We start from the raw sequence: 16,390 nt of genomic DNA, 5'->3' as shown, positions 1-16,390 counted from the left end.
GGTTGAGACCCTCTGAATCAGACAAGACAACTTTCATTCACTTACTCATTCACCACGTGGACACCAGTATACCAGCTCTTTACCAACATTATACCCATCTGCAAACTATCTATTACTATGGAATACCACAGTATATCTGAGGTTGATAGGTGTTTTCTGATGCCTGGACAGTGCTTGAGATACCTGTGCTCCCAAAAGGAGAAGGTGGTTATACACATATGGATTTGTATCCCTTATTCAGGACAACTCAATCCGATTTTTTTCACTTACTGAAATATATGGAAGTGATGGACAATTTGTAGTGTGCTCTCACACCAGTATTGGACTGAGTCTACTACACTGTATGTGAAGAGATCCCTACCTAGAAGGATATCTATATCTATTATCCTTATATGGATATTTAGGAGTAGGATACAGGATATGGAGAGAGAGTAGTTATGTTTGTTTATTTTATTCCAATTATTTGGCCAAGTGTGTTCCATAGGGTAGATATAGACATGTGTATAAATCTACCTTTCCTCTGAGGTGATTGACAGGCAGGGAGGAGGATTTTTTTTTTCTGTTGTGGGTTTAGTAACACTTTAAACATATCTTTTTGGTACAAATTATTAGAAAAAAATATTTAATATTCAATATTTCCAATTGGCGTATATAGTGGTCGGCATTCTTACATGGATATTTAATTATACTGATTTGGGGTGTCTTGCATTTTCATTTTTCATTTTCAAAGGAAAGGCAATACATTGTGGTTTACAAGTACATGGCACAGAGTCAGGAGTTTTTTGTTTTTTTAAAACATAATGGAGAAGGTTTGTAATATATGCAACTTCAAACATAGAATGTTTGTGACAGAAATTGCAGTTGCAGCATTCCACAAGCTGCAGATCTCATACATTTCAAGAACTGTAGACACCAGAGTTTATAGAGAATGGTATGAAAATAAGGACTCAAGTGGTTAAAACAACCAATAAGTAACCAATAAATGAGCATCTAAATAAATTCCAGCAAACACTGCAGCTATGTTAAAATCAATCATTGAATATTGTATGATCCTGAGTACTGCAGAGCGGGGTGACACACACGAGAGGGGGCCTTTCTGTACACACAGGGAGGTGTATTGTCCAAGAATCTGGATTTTGTTACTGCTATACATGGATCAGGAGCCACATTTAAGGCTTTGGATAGCATTTTTCACTTAAAATCTACAGACCCTGTTTGGCAATTCACCACATATGTCTCCTTGCGATCACCAGGCCAACTGAATGGGTAATCCCCCGTTCTTTTAATATTACTGTGCATTAATGATGTTCCCACTGGGCAGCCACTAACATCCCCGCTGGTAGTGCTTCATCCGCTATTTTCTAAAGTTGTATGGTGGAACATTTCTCATGTAAGACAAAATTATGACTGCATACACTCTTATCTAATACCCCTGACGAAGGTGCTTGAACCAGAAATGCGTCAGGTACCGGAGATCATTATATTACCAGAGAGTAACAACTAATACTTTTTTTGTCATACATTCCATGTAACTTGTTGTGTTTTTTTTGTTTTGTTTATCCTCTTTTGTGTATTTGTATAGCACTCTTTCTATGCTTTTTAACCATCGGTCATTATACGATTGAATGATTTTATAAATATTTAATAAAGTACATTTTTCATATTTACTTGTGTGTTTGCTGCCTACAAAGTCCCAATGAAGGGGGGATTTCTTTTCTTAATAAACAATTAGGGATGTGGCAACAGCACACTGATCTGACATGGTGAAACCCTCTTTTTTTCTATTGTATCATTCCTTGCAGCCAAATTCTAGCGACCACCTCATGAGGTAACTGTAAATGTACATTGTAACTTTATCTGTTTTTCCTGGTTTACATTTAAACTCGCAAGGCAGATTTGAACCTGTAACTTCAGTATGTGAATAAGAAAGGAAACTTAAATGGATGTAGCCTTTGGGAATAGTTCTCCTGCATCACAATGAGGGGCTCATTACTGACAAAAAGCAATTGGGTGGACTGGTGAAGGAATCCCTGGTGGCTCTGAAATGTTGCATGCCACTGTATGACATGCTGAATGCACATCAATAAAGGTGATTTCAAATTGCCGAATGTTAAAGAGGATCTTCAACCAAGAAAAAAAAATACTGTAGCTGGTGACTTTAAATAAAAGGATTCAGCACTGTCTTCACCTGGGCTGATTCTTCGTCGCTTTTCAGGTCCCCGGCATTTGCATGTTTAGTGTGGGAACCTGTGCCTCTTTGCGGCTTCACAGCTGGTTTCCCACTGCACATGCACTTTGTGACGTGTCCCAGAAGGCTGCTGGCAACGAGCGCAGGGGGGGGGAGAGCTGAACTTCTGCTCAGATCACCTAGGCAAAACTGTTAGGAGACTGTGGGGTTAATTTACTCAAGGCAAGTCCACTTTGCACTACAAGTGCACTTGGAAGTGCAGTCACTGTAGATCTAAGGGGAAGATCTGAAATGAGGGGAAGCTCTGCTGATTTTATCATCCAATCATGTGCAAGCTAAAATGCTGTTTTTTATTTTCCTTGCATGTCCCCCTTAGATCTACAGCGACTTTACTTCCAAGTGCACTTTCCGTGCACTTGTTGTGCAAAGTGGATTTGCCTTTAGTAAAACAACCCCAATGTATCCAAATGGTGGATCCAGTGTACTTCCCATTTCATCATCGTTAGCTCTCTTTTGCCCCCACGTCTGTTCACTGGGTATCCCATTTATTACCATAAATATAATATATATAAATATCCATAAAAATTGCATTAAAGAAACTTTTTATGGCACTCCAATTGTATAAGCTCAAAAGAATTAAAAGGTATGGATTTTATTTTATTATTTTATATATAGTTACATTGGTCCAGCATGGACCAATGTAACTATGCATATACCATTGTAAAGAAAACACACAGGAGGGTGCAAACACCTAGTGCATTACCAAAGATATAATTTATAAAATGTGGAGGATGACAAAATGGGTACTTAAAAGAGTAAAAAGTACAAAAGCAATAAAACCACAAGACACCGTGCAATCGCAGGAAGCGCATCCAACAAATGACTCCGCTAGGCTGGCGTGTTTCAGGGGCATGCCCCCTTCTTCAGAGCTAAGGCTTCTTCAGTGCTTAGCACTGAAGAAGGGGACACACATATTTTGACTGTGGTGAATCTCTGAGCATAGGAGCAATTGTGTGTTTTGTACTTATGCATATACCATTCCTGGCTGATGCCCCTGGAAACTGGAAATCACTGATCTAGTGGTCTCCACTTGCTTACAGGTCCTGTGCTGAGCAGCTGCCCAGCTGCATTGTGAATATAAGAGCCCCTCAACTTTCTTTTCAAGAATGCTTTGCATTGTGATTGAACAAGGTGAAAGGGTGTGGCAGTGATGTCAAATTCTCCACCAACCTACGGTTTTCAGAATGCAGCAGGGCAGCCCATCCATGTATCTACTTCATTTCCAGCTTTCAGGGGCATCAGCCAGGTATGGTATATGCATACGTACATTAACTGCTTGCCGACCAGCCGCCGTCATTATACCGATCCTGTGAGCCGTCGTAGCTGTATTTTGGCTCCTTTAAGCAGTATAGCAGGCCCACTGCACTGCAGGAGTGTCAAAGCTTGTGGCCAGCCATACGTGATCACGGCACGAGAGGCAGAACAGGGACATGTGTGTGTGTAAACACACCAATCCCTGTTCTGTGAGCAGAGGAGAGGCAGATCGTGAGTTCCTAATAGCTAGGAACCACGATCTGTCATCTCCTATAGTCAGTCCCCTCCCCCTACAGTTAGAACACACACTAGGGAACACAGTTAACCCCACAATCGCCCCTTAGTGTTAACCCTTTCCCTGTCAGTGACATTTATACAGTAATCAGTGCATTTTTAAAGCTTTTTAATTTTTTTTTTTTTTAAATTGGTGATATTTGTTATAGCAAAAAGTACAAAATATTGTGTTTTTTTCAAAATTGTCGCTCTTTTTTTGTTTATAGCGCAAAAAATAAAAACTGCAGAGATGATCAAATACCAGCAAAAGAAAGCTCTATTTGTGGGAAAAAAAGGATGTTAATTTTATGGGTACAGCATCGCACGACCGCGCAAAGCGACGCTGTGCAGTATCGCAAAAAAATGGCCTGGGCATTGAGCAGCCAAATCTTCCGGGGCTGAAGTGGTTAATCCAAGCTGCACCAACGTAACTATGTACAGAATATCCATACCTGGAATTCATCTTTAAAAATTGTAATGTTTATTATATATACAGTATATATACATAGCTAGTCAGGTTAAATAAAGACACAAGTCCATCTAGTTCAACCAATTACCAATAAAAAAAAAAAAATCATACAATCCCATATACACAATCCTATAAGCTTGTTTGGCTGTACTTCTCCTATTGATCAGTGGAGTGCAGTTCGTTTTGCAGTCCCGTGACCCGTTTTCAGCAGAGAGCGGACTGAAGTCCGCTGACATTACAGAGTCGGTCCAGGCTCTGTGTCATCACGGTCATAGAGTCAGGGTTCGCCAGATCGCTAGACCGTCATCCAGCTCAGGCTCTCAGCGAGCCGCTGAGAGCCTGAGTCAGCCGCTCCCGCTCCTTCCAAAGCCCAGCGCTCCAGGGAGCGCGGAGGGGGGCAGAGCAGAGAGCTGTGACTGACAGTCTGCAACTCTCTGCTCAGGGAGCTGTCAGAACCAAGCGATCTGCGGTGCTTATTAGCTCGGTTCTCAGTGTTAGAGGCGTTGGGGGACAGATGCAGCATCAGTATGAATCTGAAAAAGAAAAAAACCCATACTTCTTTTTTAAAGTGAATAACGCAACACCAAGTTCACTATATGGACCCCTTATGTATTTGTACGTGTTGATCACATCCCCCTTAAAGCGGAGTTCCACCCAAAAGTGGAACTTCTGCTCATTTGTCTCCTCCTCCCCCTCCTCCGGTGCCCCATTTGGCACCTTTCGGGGGGGAGCGGATACCTGTCGTTGACAGGTACCCTGTCCCCACTTCCGGGAGACCAGGCCACGACAAATTATGTCAGCAGCTCGGCTCCCTCCTCCTTCCCCCACCGCTGAGCCAGTAGGAGAGCGCAGCAGTGCCTCGCGCATGCGCAGTAGGGACCCGGCGTGAAGCTGTAATGCTTCATTACCAGGTTCCCTTACCGGCAATGGCGGCGGCAGCACCCGGCAGCTGATGGAAACATCAGCTGCGGTGCTGAAATCGCTGGACTCCAGGACAGGTAAGTATCCTATTATTAAAAGTCAGCAGCTGCAGTATGTGTAGTTCCTGGCTTTTAATTTTTGCAGGGGTGGGTGGACCTCCGCTTTAATCTCCTCTTCTCAAGAGAGAATAAATTCAGTTCCTATAATCTTTCCTCATAGATAAGTGAAAGTGAGGTGTTGCACTAATCCTTAAAAACATATACAGATCTGTGACAAAACTCAATAAAATGACAGTATTGGTGTCTCACATTCTAAATAACAATCCTGGCGTGAAAAGTCAACATAAGCAACCTTGTGCAAAAAAGAATCATATACAAAATCAATGTGAGAAAAAAGTGACAGATATCAAAAATTGACAATACCTGACTTGAATAATCAGTGTACACAGTGAAACATATAGCAAGCAAGCAACAATAGAAAGTGACTGGTGCTCATTGGACATAAAAAAGTGACAGTAAAACTGGAACCTGTGTGATATTCAGCAACTTCAAAAAATAAAAAAATATATAAATTTAACCCCTTCCCGCCGACCGAACGCATATATGCGTACTCGGCTTTCCGGGGTTATACCGGGATGATGCCCGCAGCTGCAGGCATCATCCCGGTACTGTTGTTTTCAGCGGGCGATTGGCTACCCGAGTATAACAACCGATGCGGCTAAAAGCCGCTCGGTTGTTATACCGGAGGAGCGGGAGGGGACATCCCCCCCCTCCCGCCGCCTCCCGCCGCTGTTACCGGGCCTCCCGTGCGATCGGGAGGCCCGGTGTCCGTTCCGCTGCCTTCGGCGGCTGGGGGCGGACTGGAACGAAGCTGCGAGTGGCTTCGTTCCAGCCTTCTTGCTGTAAACGCGGAAGCGACGTCATGACGTCACTTCCCGTTTACTCGGCTGCCAATGGCGCCGAATTTAAAAAAGTACACAGTATTCAGAATCGCCGTTTTCGGCGATCTGAATACTTTGAAGTGTAAAAGAGGGATGGGGGGTCTTTTAGACCCCCGATCCCTCCATAAAGAGTACCTGTCACCACATATTACTGTCACAAGGGATGTTTACATTGCTTGTGACAGCAATAAAAGCAGCAATAAAAGCAAAAAAAAAAAAAAAAAAAAATTTTAAACACAATTTATAAAGTACAAAAATAAATAAAATAAATAAAAAAAAAAAAAATTTTTTTTAAAGTGCCCCTGTCCCCGCGAGCTCGCGCAGCGAAGAAAACGCATACGGAAGTCGCGCCCGCATATGTAAACGGTGTTCAAATCACACATGTGAGGTATCGCCGCGATCGTCAGAGCGAGAGCAATAATTCTAGCCCTAGACCTCCTCTGTAGCTCAAACCTGGTAACCGTAAAAATTTTTTAAAGCGTCGCCTATGGAAATTCAAAGGTACCGTAGTTCGTCGCCATTCCACGAGTGCGTGCAATTATAAAGGGTGACATGTTTGGTATCTATTTACTCGGCGTAACATCATCTTTCACATTATACAAAAAAATTGGGGTAACTTTACTGTTTGGATTTTTTAAAATTCATGAAAGTGTCACTTTTCCAAAAATTTGCGTTTAAAACACCGCTGCACAAATACCGTGTGATAAAAAATATTGCATTTTATTCTCTAGATTCTCTGCTAAAAAAATATATATAATGTTTGGGGGTTCTAAGTAATTTTCTAGGTAAAAATATGGATTTTAACTTGTAAACACCAAATTTCAAAAATAGGCTTAGTCATGAAAGGGATAAAGTCCACGAATCAGCGTGCATAAAAAGTGATCCACTTAAACTCATAAAAAGTCCAAAATCGTGTATCAACAGTGGTCCATTTAAGATAAATTAAGGTGACTAGTGATGTGTAATCTTTCTTCATGCAGCACAGCACGCAGTGGTGGGCAGTGGCCCCTTACCTGTAGGTAATGGGGTATTCGCATTAGCCAATATTGGGCATGGCGGCCCTTAACTAGCAAAACCACAGCGTCAACCACTCATGGGAACGACATTAATTGGATCCTATCCTGGCTTATCTCCTCTGGGGACATCCGTCTCTCAAGTAGTATCCCGGGGTCACCAAGATAAAAACATCAAATAAAGATCCCACAATGGTGTGATATCGTATGGTAAAAGATGGATTTTATTTAAACAGATAAGGATACTCACATTAAAAAAATATAGTAACAGGTGGAGATCCGACAAGCGGCGAGCTCGTACCGCTGATCACTATAGAGTGCCTGTCCCGTGTGTAGAGTGCTATATGTCTCACTGTGTACACTGATTATTCAAGTCAGGTATTGTCAATTTTTGATATCTGTCACTTTTTTCTCACATTGATTTTGTATATGATTCTTTTTTGCACAAGGTTGCTTATGTTGACTTTTTACGCCAGGATTGTTATTTAGAATGTGAGACACCAATACTGTCATTTTATTGAGTTTTGTCACAGATCTGTATATGTTTTTAAGGATTAGCGCAACACCTCACTTTCACTTATCTATTTGACATATAGGGGCAGGTTGTACCCCACCCGGTGTAGGCGGCTTTTCCTAGTTCTATTCCCCCTCTCCTTTCCCCGTATATGGTAGCGCAGGAATATTTTCTATCCATTAATCTTTCCTCATAGCTGAGTTCCTCCATGCCTCTTATCAGTTTGGTTGTCCTTCTCTGCACTTTCTCCAGTTCCCCTGATATCCATTATGAGAACTGGTGCCCAAAACTGAACTGCATATTCCAGATGAGGTCTTACTAATGATTTGTACAGGGGCAAAATGATATCGCTCTCTCTGGAGTCCATACCTCTCTTAATATAAAGTTATATAGTAAAAGTATCAATGACAACGTAGTGTATGCTCAGCAAAGCGTGTTGAAACTGCCCTGATATGATTTGGTTGCGATAGACACAAGAAAGGTGAATACACCTATGTTTTATGAATGACAAAAAATGGCTATAGTTGTTTGGCCGCTACAAATTTGGTGCGCAGGATCTTGTTGGAGGCAATTGGTTATTTGTACTTGGAACATTGATCATTGAAATTTTTACTGTGCGAATTTTATCAGGATGCATAATAAACATTACAATTTTTAACTGTATACTGTATATGGGTTTTTACAAGTGGAGTACTATAGAAAATCCCATCATAGCAATATTTCTGGTTATAATTATTCAGACTATTTTTTTCCAACACTGATGTGTAGTGTCGAAATATAAAGGGGATATGCTATAGTACCAGAAGCCGGGTTTTATTCCTCTCAGCTAGGAACTATAAGCTATGAAATCTTGATTTCTGCGGTGACATGCAGGAAGGGTCAGAATGTGGTATATACAAGAGCAATCCTTTTTGATGAGCTTGAATGAGAGTCTCTTAGCAAGAATGTGTGGCCAAGAAATCTGCAAAAATTGTGTGATGTCAAGTCAGCATGTACCGAGATTCTAAAGTAGCTTTAATCATCGTGCTGAATTTATGCAGAAAAGAATTTAGGTTATTCTGGTTATTCTTATGACTGCAATGTATTAGTGGCCACAAAGTGAACATCAATAGTTTTACTACACCGAGTTACAAAATGTATATGAATTCATATAATTTTTTTCTTAGTTGTTGACATTAGTGTTATATACAAAAGACAGACAAACTTGAATAATATATGTATTTTGTGCAGATGTCTGAAGACCATACTGACAGTCACATATACTTCCCTTAGGATGTTTCCACACCTTATAAATGCAATCATGACACTGAAATAGATTTAAATATTAGTTTGGGTACAAGGAAAGCATAATCAAACTGTAAAAGCATGTTGACATTATTAGCAATTATGGTGTTATGACAACATTTAGGAAAAAAAACATATCTTAATGATGAAAATGCTTAATAATTGTATGATACCAACACAAAGGTTAAAGTTAGATGTCTTCCTTTTCCTTCTTTCTAGCAATTTTTTGTGTTGGAGTTGGCAGTCCGACTCCTAACAAACCACTGCCACCTAGAGGCCAATGACTGTTATACTTGAAACATGAAAATACATAAGAAGTGTGTTTTAACATAAAATAAATAAGTAGTTTGTTTTAATTTCAAAATAATTAATATTTGACAATATTGAATTTTTATGTTGTAAGCACCAGATTGCTTTTATGACTAATTCAAAACACTTGCAATGTCATAGAGGAAGCCTTGAAAACGTGGATATAGAGAGGACCTAATAAAGCGTTCTTTCTATATCCACTTCTTTGCAGATGTATCAAATAGAGAAAAAAAAAAGGATTCATCCTAAGATTGCAGACCTTGCTTGTGTTTGATAAATGGCACTGTTATACCTCCCCCATCCCCCACCTTAGTCCTTCGATGGTTCATACCTCACTGTTGAATATGGAAGAGAATTTTATTAAAGATTTAGCCACGCTGGTGATAGTGACTGGTTCACAGTAATTTTCTTACAAAATAGTTTAATCTATCACGCGACAGACAGCGCACCTTCTCACCATGTATCATGTCTGCGTATTGAATAAGCGGTATCCAAATCCAATTCCTGTTATTATTATTTTTTTTAAATCTCTGATGCATATTTAGGAAAATTTTGTTTTTTTGTTTTTTATAGTGCTTGGCAGATTTAAATAAATTGCTACATGGCTTGTATATTAAGTGTAACCATAAAACATGGGACTATTACATCATGTTCATCTGTACTAATAGCATGACAGTCAGGTATGGAGAGTTCATTATTAACTACTGGGAGACTGTAAATCATGTATGTTGGCATCCTACTAATGTATGTACAAAAATTATGAATCAGAATACTGCACTTTACAATTTATGAGTAAAAAAAATAATAGGCCCATACAAAAATATGTCAAGTTGGGATTAGAAGGGTGCAAACACATTAAACCAAATTTCTAGTTTTCATTTACAACCAAATACATATTATAGTGTGGGGAGTTTTAGCAGAGACAGAATCCTGTCCCTCCCACTAACTGGCCACTTGCCATATTATAGCAGTAAATTGAGCAGTATTATTTAAAATCCTGCTGTTTCATAACAAATTTAGTAGTCCAAAGTCATGTAGTCTCTGTGAAAATACACAATGTGGGTGGCACGACAACAGACTGCTCACTATCAAGTTTCCAAACACTAGCCTATATCTTATGCACTCCACTAGGGTGGATTTATTAAGATATGCCAAGTCATAATTCAAAGAGTCATCCATTATTTCTTGCCCCGTCATCTTATTGAGGGTTATCTCTCACCCTTTTAGTGTCCTCACATGTCTGATGACCGCCCCTTTTCACCCACCTTAAAGTGTAAGGAAGTTTAACCTTTTTTTTTGTTGCTTTGGATGGAGCAGAGAGGGATTAGAACCCATATCAGGTCTTTATTGCTGTCTGTGTCCATTTGAAGAAGATTCACCCTTTGTCCTGTTTACTGTTATCACAAAAAGTGAAAATGAAATGAAAATAATCCTACATTTTAGGTGGTCATCAGAACAGTAGTAGAGGGGAAATCTTTCAAGGATGACACTAGTTTTCGTGACCCTGGGAACTACTAGGCATTCCCTCACTTTGGAGGCTCCTCACTTTCAGCATTGGCTATGACATTGAGTTCATATAATTCTTTCCAAAAGGGACACAGATGTCAAAAATAAGACTGACCGTGGTTATAACTCTATCCAAAATGAAAAAAAAAAGTTTTGCATTTAGCTCTACTGTAGGCCCCTTTCAGACAGAGTGGATCTGTCCAAGCGGATCTGCCTGCTTAGCAGGGGATCTGTCCGCTGATCCCCGCTGAGCATGCAGATAAAAGGGCTGTGTCCACTCCGCTGTGCAGAGCAGACACGGACACAGCCCGCACTTCTCAATGAGGCAGTCAGATGGAAACGGACTGCATGTTTCTTTCCATCCAATTGTCATCCGATCCGCCGGACAGATGGCAAACGTATCGTGATTTTTAGCACCCCGGATTGGATCAAATGCTGGAGGGTGTCTGCTAAAATCCGCCACCCCATAGAGATCAATGGGTGGAACAATTAGGTCCACCTGAAAGACGGACAGGTGGACCCGATCGGTCTGCTGGTGTGAAAGGTGCCTTAACCACAGAGTCGCCATGTAAAGTCCAAAACTGTGCAGCTACTACCTGTTGCCAAAGAGGTTTCGCGCTTATCTACTGTCATCCGATCCGCCGGACAGATGGCAAACGTATCGTGATTTTTAGCACCCCGGATTGGATCAAATGCTGGAGGGTGTCTGCTAAAATCCGCCACCCCATAGAGATCAATGGGTGGAACAATTAGGTCCACCTGAAAGACGGACAGGTGGATCCGATCGGTCTGCTGGTGTGAAAGGTGCCTTAACCACAGAGTCGCCATGTAAAGTCCAAAACTGTGCAGCTACTACCTGTTGCCAAAGAGGTTTCGCGCTTATCTACTGTTGCCGCTTTTTTGGTTAAATAAAATACCTGTGTTATTATCTCTTCCTTATCAATTATATAAGCAAATCCTATTTTCACTATCCAGGCTGATAAAATATTGGATATGTGATAATCCTATATGTACCTATGGCACTAGGGAAGCAAAGGGAAGCAATGGTAATTTCCTTGTAGTACATAAGACTCATGTCAACTACCATTAAGAAAAAAAGCTCTAGTTAATAATAGACTTTTTTTTTTACTAGAACAGGATGAACTGATACTAGTATTAGTTATATTTTTTATTTTAAATAATAATAATACATATTAATAACAATAATTTTGTACTGTATTTATTATAAAGAGAAAGAGTGAAGTTGGCACTTAGTGGGCCTGTATTTTTGTATATTATTGTATAAATATTTAAATACAATTTAATATCACGTCAAATTCCTTAAGCTGATGCTAATTATGCCATGCACACATTTTGTTTCAGCGCGTTAAGTGCGTGGCTCCTTTATCACCTTAGGAATTGCTTTCTCAGGTGGACACATGTATCAATTAAAAAATCATTACACTTTATTACACAGAACAGCATATATTAAAATATCCACTGCACTTACAAATTGAACTGTATCTTTGTTATATGCTAAATGGCATAAAACAGACAGCCTCCCAGATTTTATGCCCTCTGTTATCAGTCATATCTGTATAATTCATCATAATATGTTTTACCTCAATATACAATATCCAATATATAGTGATAAACAAACCTTCTAGTACCACATCCGTATATTCATAACCATCTTAAACCCACATTCCCTTCAGGCTTTACAGGTACCACTAGGTGGATAAGCACATGTATATAACATCATTTTATTTCTATTATTGCTGATATAAACAGTTCCAAGCAAAACATTAAAAGGTTATAGGTTTATATATCATTGTTGTCTTTGTACTCTATACTTCGTTCCTTGTTCCATTGCCTAAATACATGCTCATTTGGATATTGATATCCTAACCATAGAGCAATACTGTATACAACATAATTATGGAAAATGGTGAACTGGTATCCTTTCTCCGACACGTTTTACAAATTGAATCCGCTTTCTCAGGAATGGTGAAGTCACTGTGGAAGTCATGCAATACAATTTTTTGAAGTCAATAAAATAAATTCCAAAGATAGTCATACGTCAAGAATGTAAACGACATAGTTAGCAATTAATATTATTATTATACAGGATTTATATAGCGCCAACAGTTTGTGCAGCACTTAACAAAATGAAGGCAGACATTACAGGTACATTACAATTTGGTACAAGAGGAATCAGAGGGCCCTGCTCATTAGAGCTTGCAATCTAAGAGGGCGGTTCAATCGATACTAAAGGTTATAGCTGTGGGGGATGAGCTGACGGCGAAAGTAAGAGTGTATTAGTTAGAAGCAGGATAGGCTTCTCCATAGTGCATGTGTCTATATCACAATCAGATACAGAGCTCTATCTAATAGATATACCTTCTATAGTGAATATGAGGCACAACATTTTTTTAATAAAGAAGCAGTCTTCACAGTTTTTGGCTTATATTCACTATAGAAGGTATATATCTATTAGATCGTTATATATGTTATAGCAATTTCATGACACATGTATGAGTGTTTGATACAGCTGCTGGAATATAGGCTCCATATAGAGTAGGTCACTTGAGATTGATATATATCACAATCAGAGCTTCTTTAAAAACTAATCCCTTGACAAACGCAGATGTAGCCACAAATGCGGGCTGGAATTTTTTAACATTAACTGCATTTTAAATTATCAAAAATTCATAAACACATAATATATCCATGAGTATATCATATAGTTCATAGTAAGTATAAAGGCTTTGATACATTAACCTGTAACGTTTTAATGATTTGTTTGGAACTTTTTATATTAGTAATAATAAAAATCAAGTGATTTTATGTGTGCCTATACTCAAGTGGTACCTGTAAAGTCTGAAGGGAACATGGGTTTGGATTGGAATACAATATCCAAAACAGGAATGAGTGACACAGTGAGAACAGCCTTGGTGAGCAGAATACATTTATTAAACAAACTTCTTCAGAAGTTAACCGTAGGTAAGCACTTTAAAATCAGTTGTGCAACAGTATACAGCGCACAAACATTGTTCCAAATGTACACTTACAAAAAAATAAAATAATAATAATTATATATATATATATATATATATATATATATATATACACAGTATCTCACAAAAGTGAGTACACCCCTCACATTTAATTGTAAATATTTTATGATATCTTTTCATGTGACAACACTGAAGAAATCACACTTTGCTACATTGTAAAGTAGTGAGTGTGCAGCTTGTATAACAGTGTAAATTTGCTGTCCCCTCAAAATAACTCAACACACAGCCATTAATGTCTAAACCGCTGGCAACAAAAGTGAGTACACCAATAAGTGAAAATGTCCAAATTGGGCCAATTAGCCATTTTCCCTTCCTGGTGTCATATGACTCAGTAGTGTTACAAGGTCTCAGGTGTTTATGGGGAGCAGGTGGATTAAATTTGGTGTTATCGCTCTCACTCTCTCATACTGGTCACTGGAAGTTCAACATGGCACCTCATGGCACATAGGAACTCTCTGAGGATCTACATAAAGATGGCCTAGGCTATAAGAAGATTGCCAAGACCCTGAAACTGAGCTGCAGCACGGTGGCCAGGACCATACAGTGGTTTAACAGGACAGGTTCCACTCAGAACAGGCCTCGCCATGGTCGACCAAAGAAGTTGATTGCACGTGCTCAGGGTCATATATATATATATATATATATATATATATATATATATATATATATATATATATATATACACTGTGTGTGTGTGTGTATATACACATATATATATATACATATATATATATATATATATATATATATATATATATATATATATATATATATATATATACAGTGGGGCAAAAAAGTATTTAATCAGCCACCAATTGTGCAAGTTCTCCCACTTAAAAAGATGAGAGAGGCCTGTAATTGTCATCATAGGTATACCTCAACTATGAGAGACAAAATGTGGAAACAATTACATTGTTTGATTTTTGAAAGAATTTATTTGCAAATTATGGTGGAAAATAAGTATTTTGTCAATATCAAAAGTTCATCTCAATACTTTGTTATATATCCTATGTTGGCAGTGACAGAAGTCAAACGTTTTCTGTAAGTCTTCACAAGGTTGTCACACACTGTTGCTGGTATGTTGGCCCATTCCTCCATGCAGATCTCCTCTAGATCTCCTCTAGAGCAGTGATGTTTTGGGGCTGTCGCTGGGCAACACAGACTTTCAACTCCCTCCAAAGGTTTTCTATGGGGTTGAGATCTGGAGAGTGGCTAGGTCACTCCAGGACCTTGAAATGCTTCTTACAAAGCCACTCCTTCTTTGCCCGAGCGGTGTGTTTGGGATCATTGTCATGCTGAAAGACCCAGCCACGTTTCATCTTCAATGCCCTTGCTGATGGGAGAAGGTTTGCACTCAAAATCTCAGGATACATGGCCCCATTCATTCTTTCATGTACACGGATCAGTCGTCCTGTTTCCTTTGCAGAGAAATAGCCCCAAAGCATGATGTTGCTACCCCCATGCTTCACAGTAGGTAATGTGTTCTTTGGTTGCAACTCAGCATTCTCTCCTCCAAACATGAAAAGTTGTGTTTCTACCAAACAGTTCTACTTTGGTTTCATCTGACCATATGACATTCTCCCAGTCCTCTTCTGGATCATCCAAATGCTCTAGCAAACCTCACACGGGCCTGGACATACACTGGCTTGAGCAGGGGGACACGTCTGGCACTGCAGGATCTGAGTCCCTGGCGGCATAGTGTGTTACTGATGGTAGCTTTGTTATGTTGGTCCCAGCTTTCTGCAGGTCATTTACTAGGTCCCCCCCGTGTGGTTCTGGGATTTTTGCTTACCGTTCTTGTGATCATTTTGACCCCACGGGGTGAGATCTTGCGTGGAGCCCCAGGTCGAGGGAGATTATCAGTGGTCTTTTATGTCTTCCATTTTCTAATTATTGCTCCCACAGTTGATTTCTTCACACCAAGCTGCTTGCCTATTGCAGATTCAGATTCTTCCCAGCCTGGTGCAGATCTTCAATTTTGTTTCTGGTGTCCTTCAACAGCTCTTTGGTCTTCACCATAGTGGAGTTTGGAGTGTGACTGTGTGAGGTTGTGGACAGGTGTCTTTTATACTGATAACAAGTTAAAACAGGCGCCATTAATACAGGTAATGAGTGGAAGACAGAGGAGCCTCTTAAAGAAGAAGATACAGGTTTGTGAGAGCCAGAAATCTTGCTTGTTTGTAGGTGACCAAATACTTATTTTCCACCATACTTTGCAAATAAATTCTTTCAAAAATCAGACAATGTGATTGTCTGGATTTGTTTCCACATTTTGTCTCTCATAGTTGAGGTATACCTATGATGACAATTACAGGCCTCTCTCATCTTTTTATGTGCTAGAACTTGCTAGAACTTGCACAATTGGTGGCTGACCAAATACTTTTTTTGCTCCACTATATATATATATATATATATATATATATATATATATATATATATATGTATATACACACACACAGTGTATATATATATGACGCTGGATATGACGCTGAGCACGTGCAATCACCTTCTTTGGTCGACCATGGCGAGGCCTGTTCTGAGTGGATCCTGTCCTGTTAAACCACTGTATGGTCCTGGCCACCATGCTGTAGCTCAGTTTCAGG

General features: G+C 39.5%; 1 protein-coding gene across 2 annotated transcripts in view; it reads right to left on the bottom strand.

Annotated features, from left to right (window-relative positions):
- LOC141140128 (uncharacterized) overlaps positions 1-16,390 on the bottom strand; it is a 618,302-nt gene that overhangs the window by 392,384 nt on the left and 209,528 nt on the right. The window lies entirely within an intron of this gene.

Source organism: Aquarana catesbeiana, linkage group LG04, assembly GCF_042186555.1.
Source record: "Aquarana catesbeiana isolate 2022-GZ linkage group LG04, ASM4218655v1, whole genome shotgun sequence".
NCBI lineage: Eukaryota > Metazoa > Chordata > Amphibia > Anura > Ranidae > Aquarana > Aquarana catesbeiana.
This window is presented reverse-complemented; position numbering and strand designations above follow the sequence as displayed.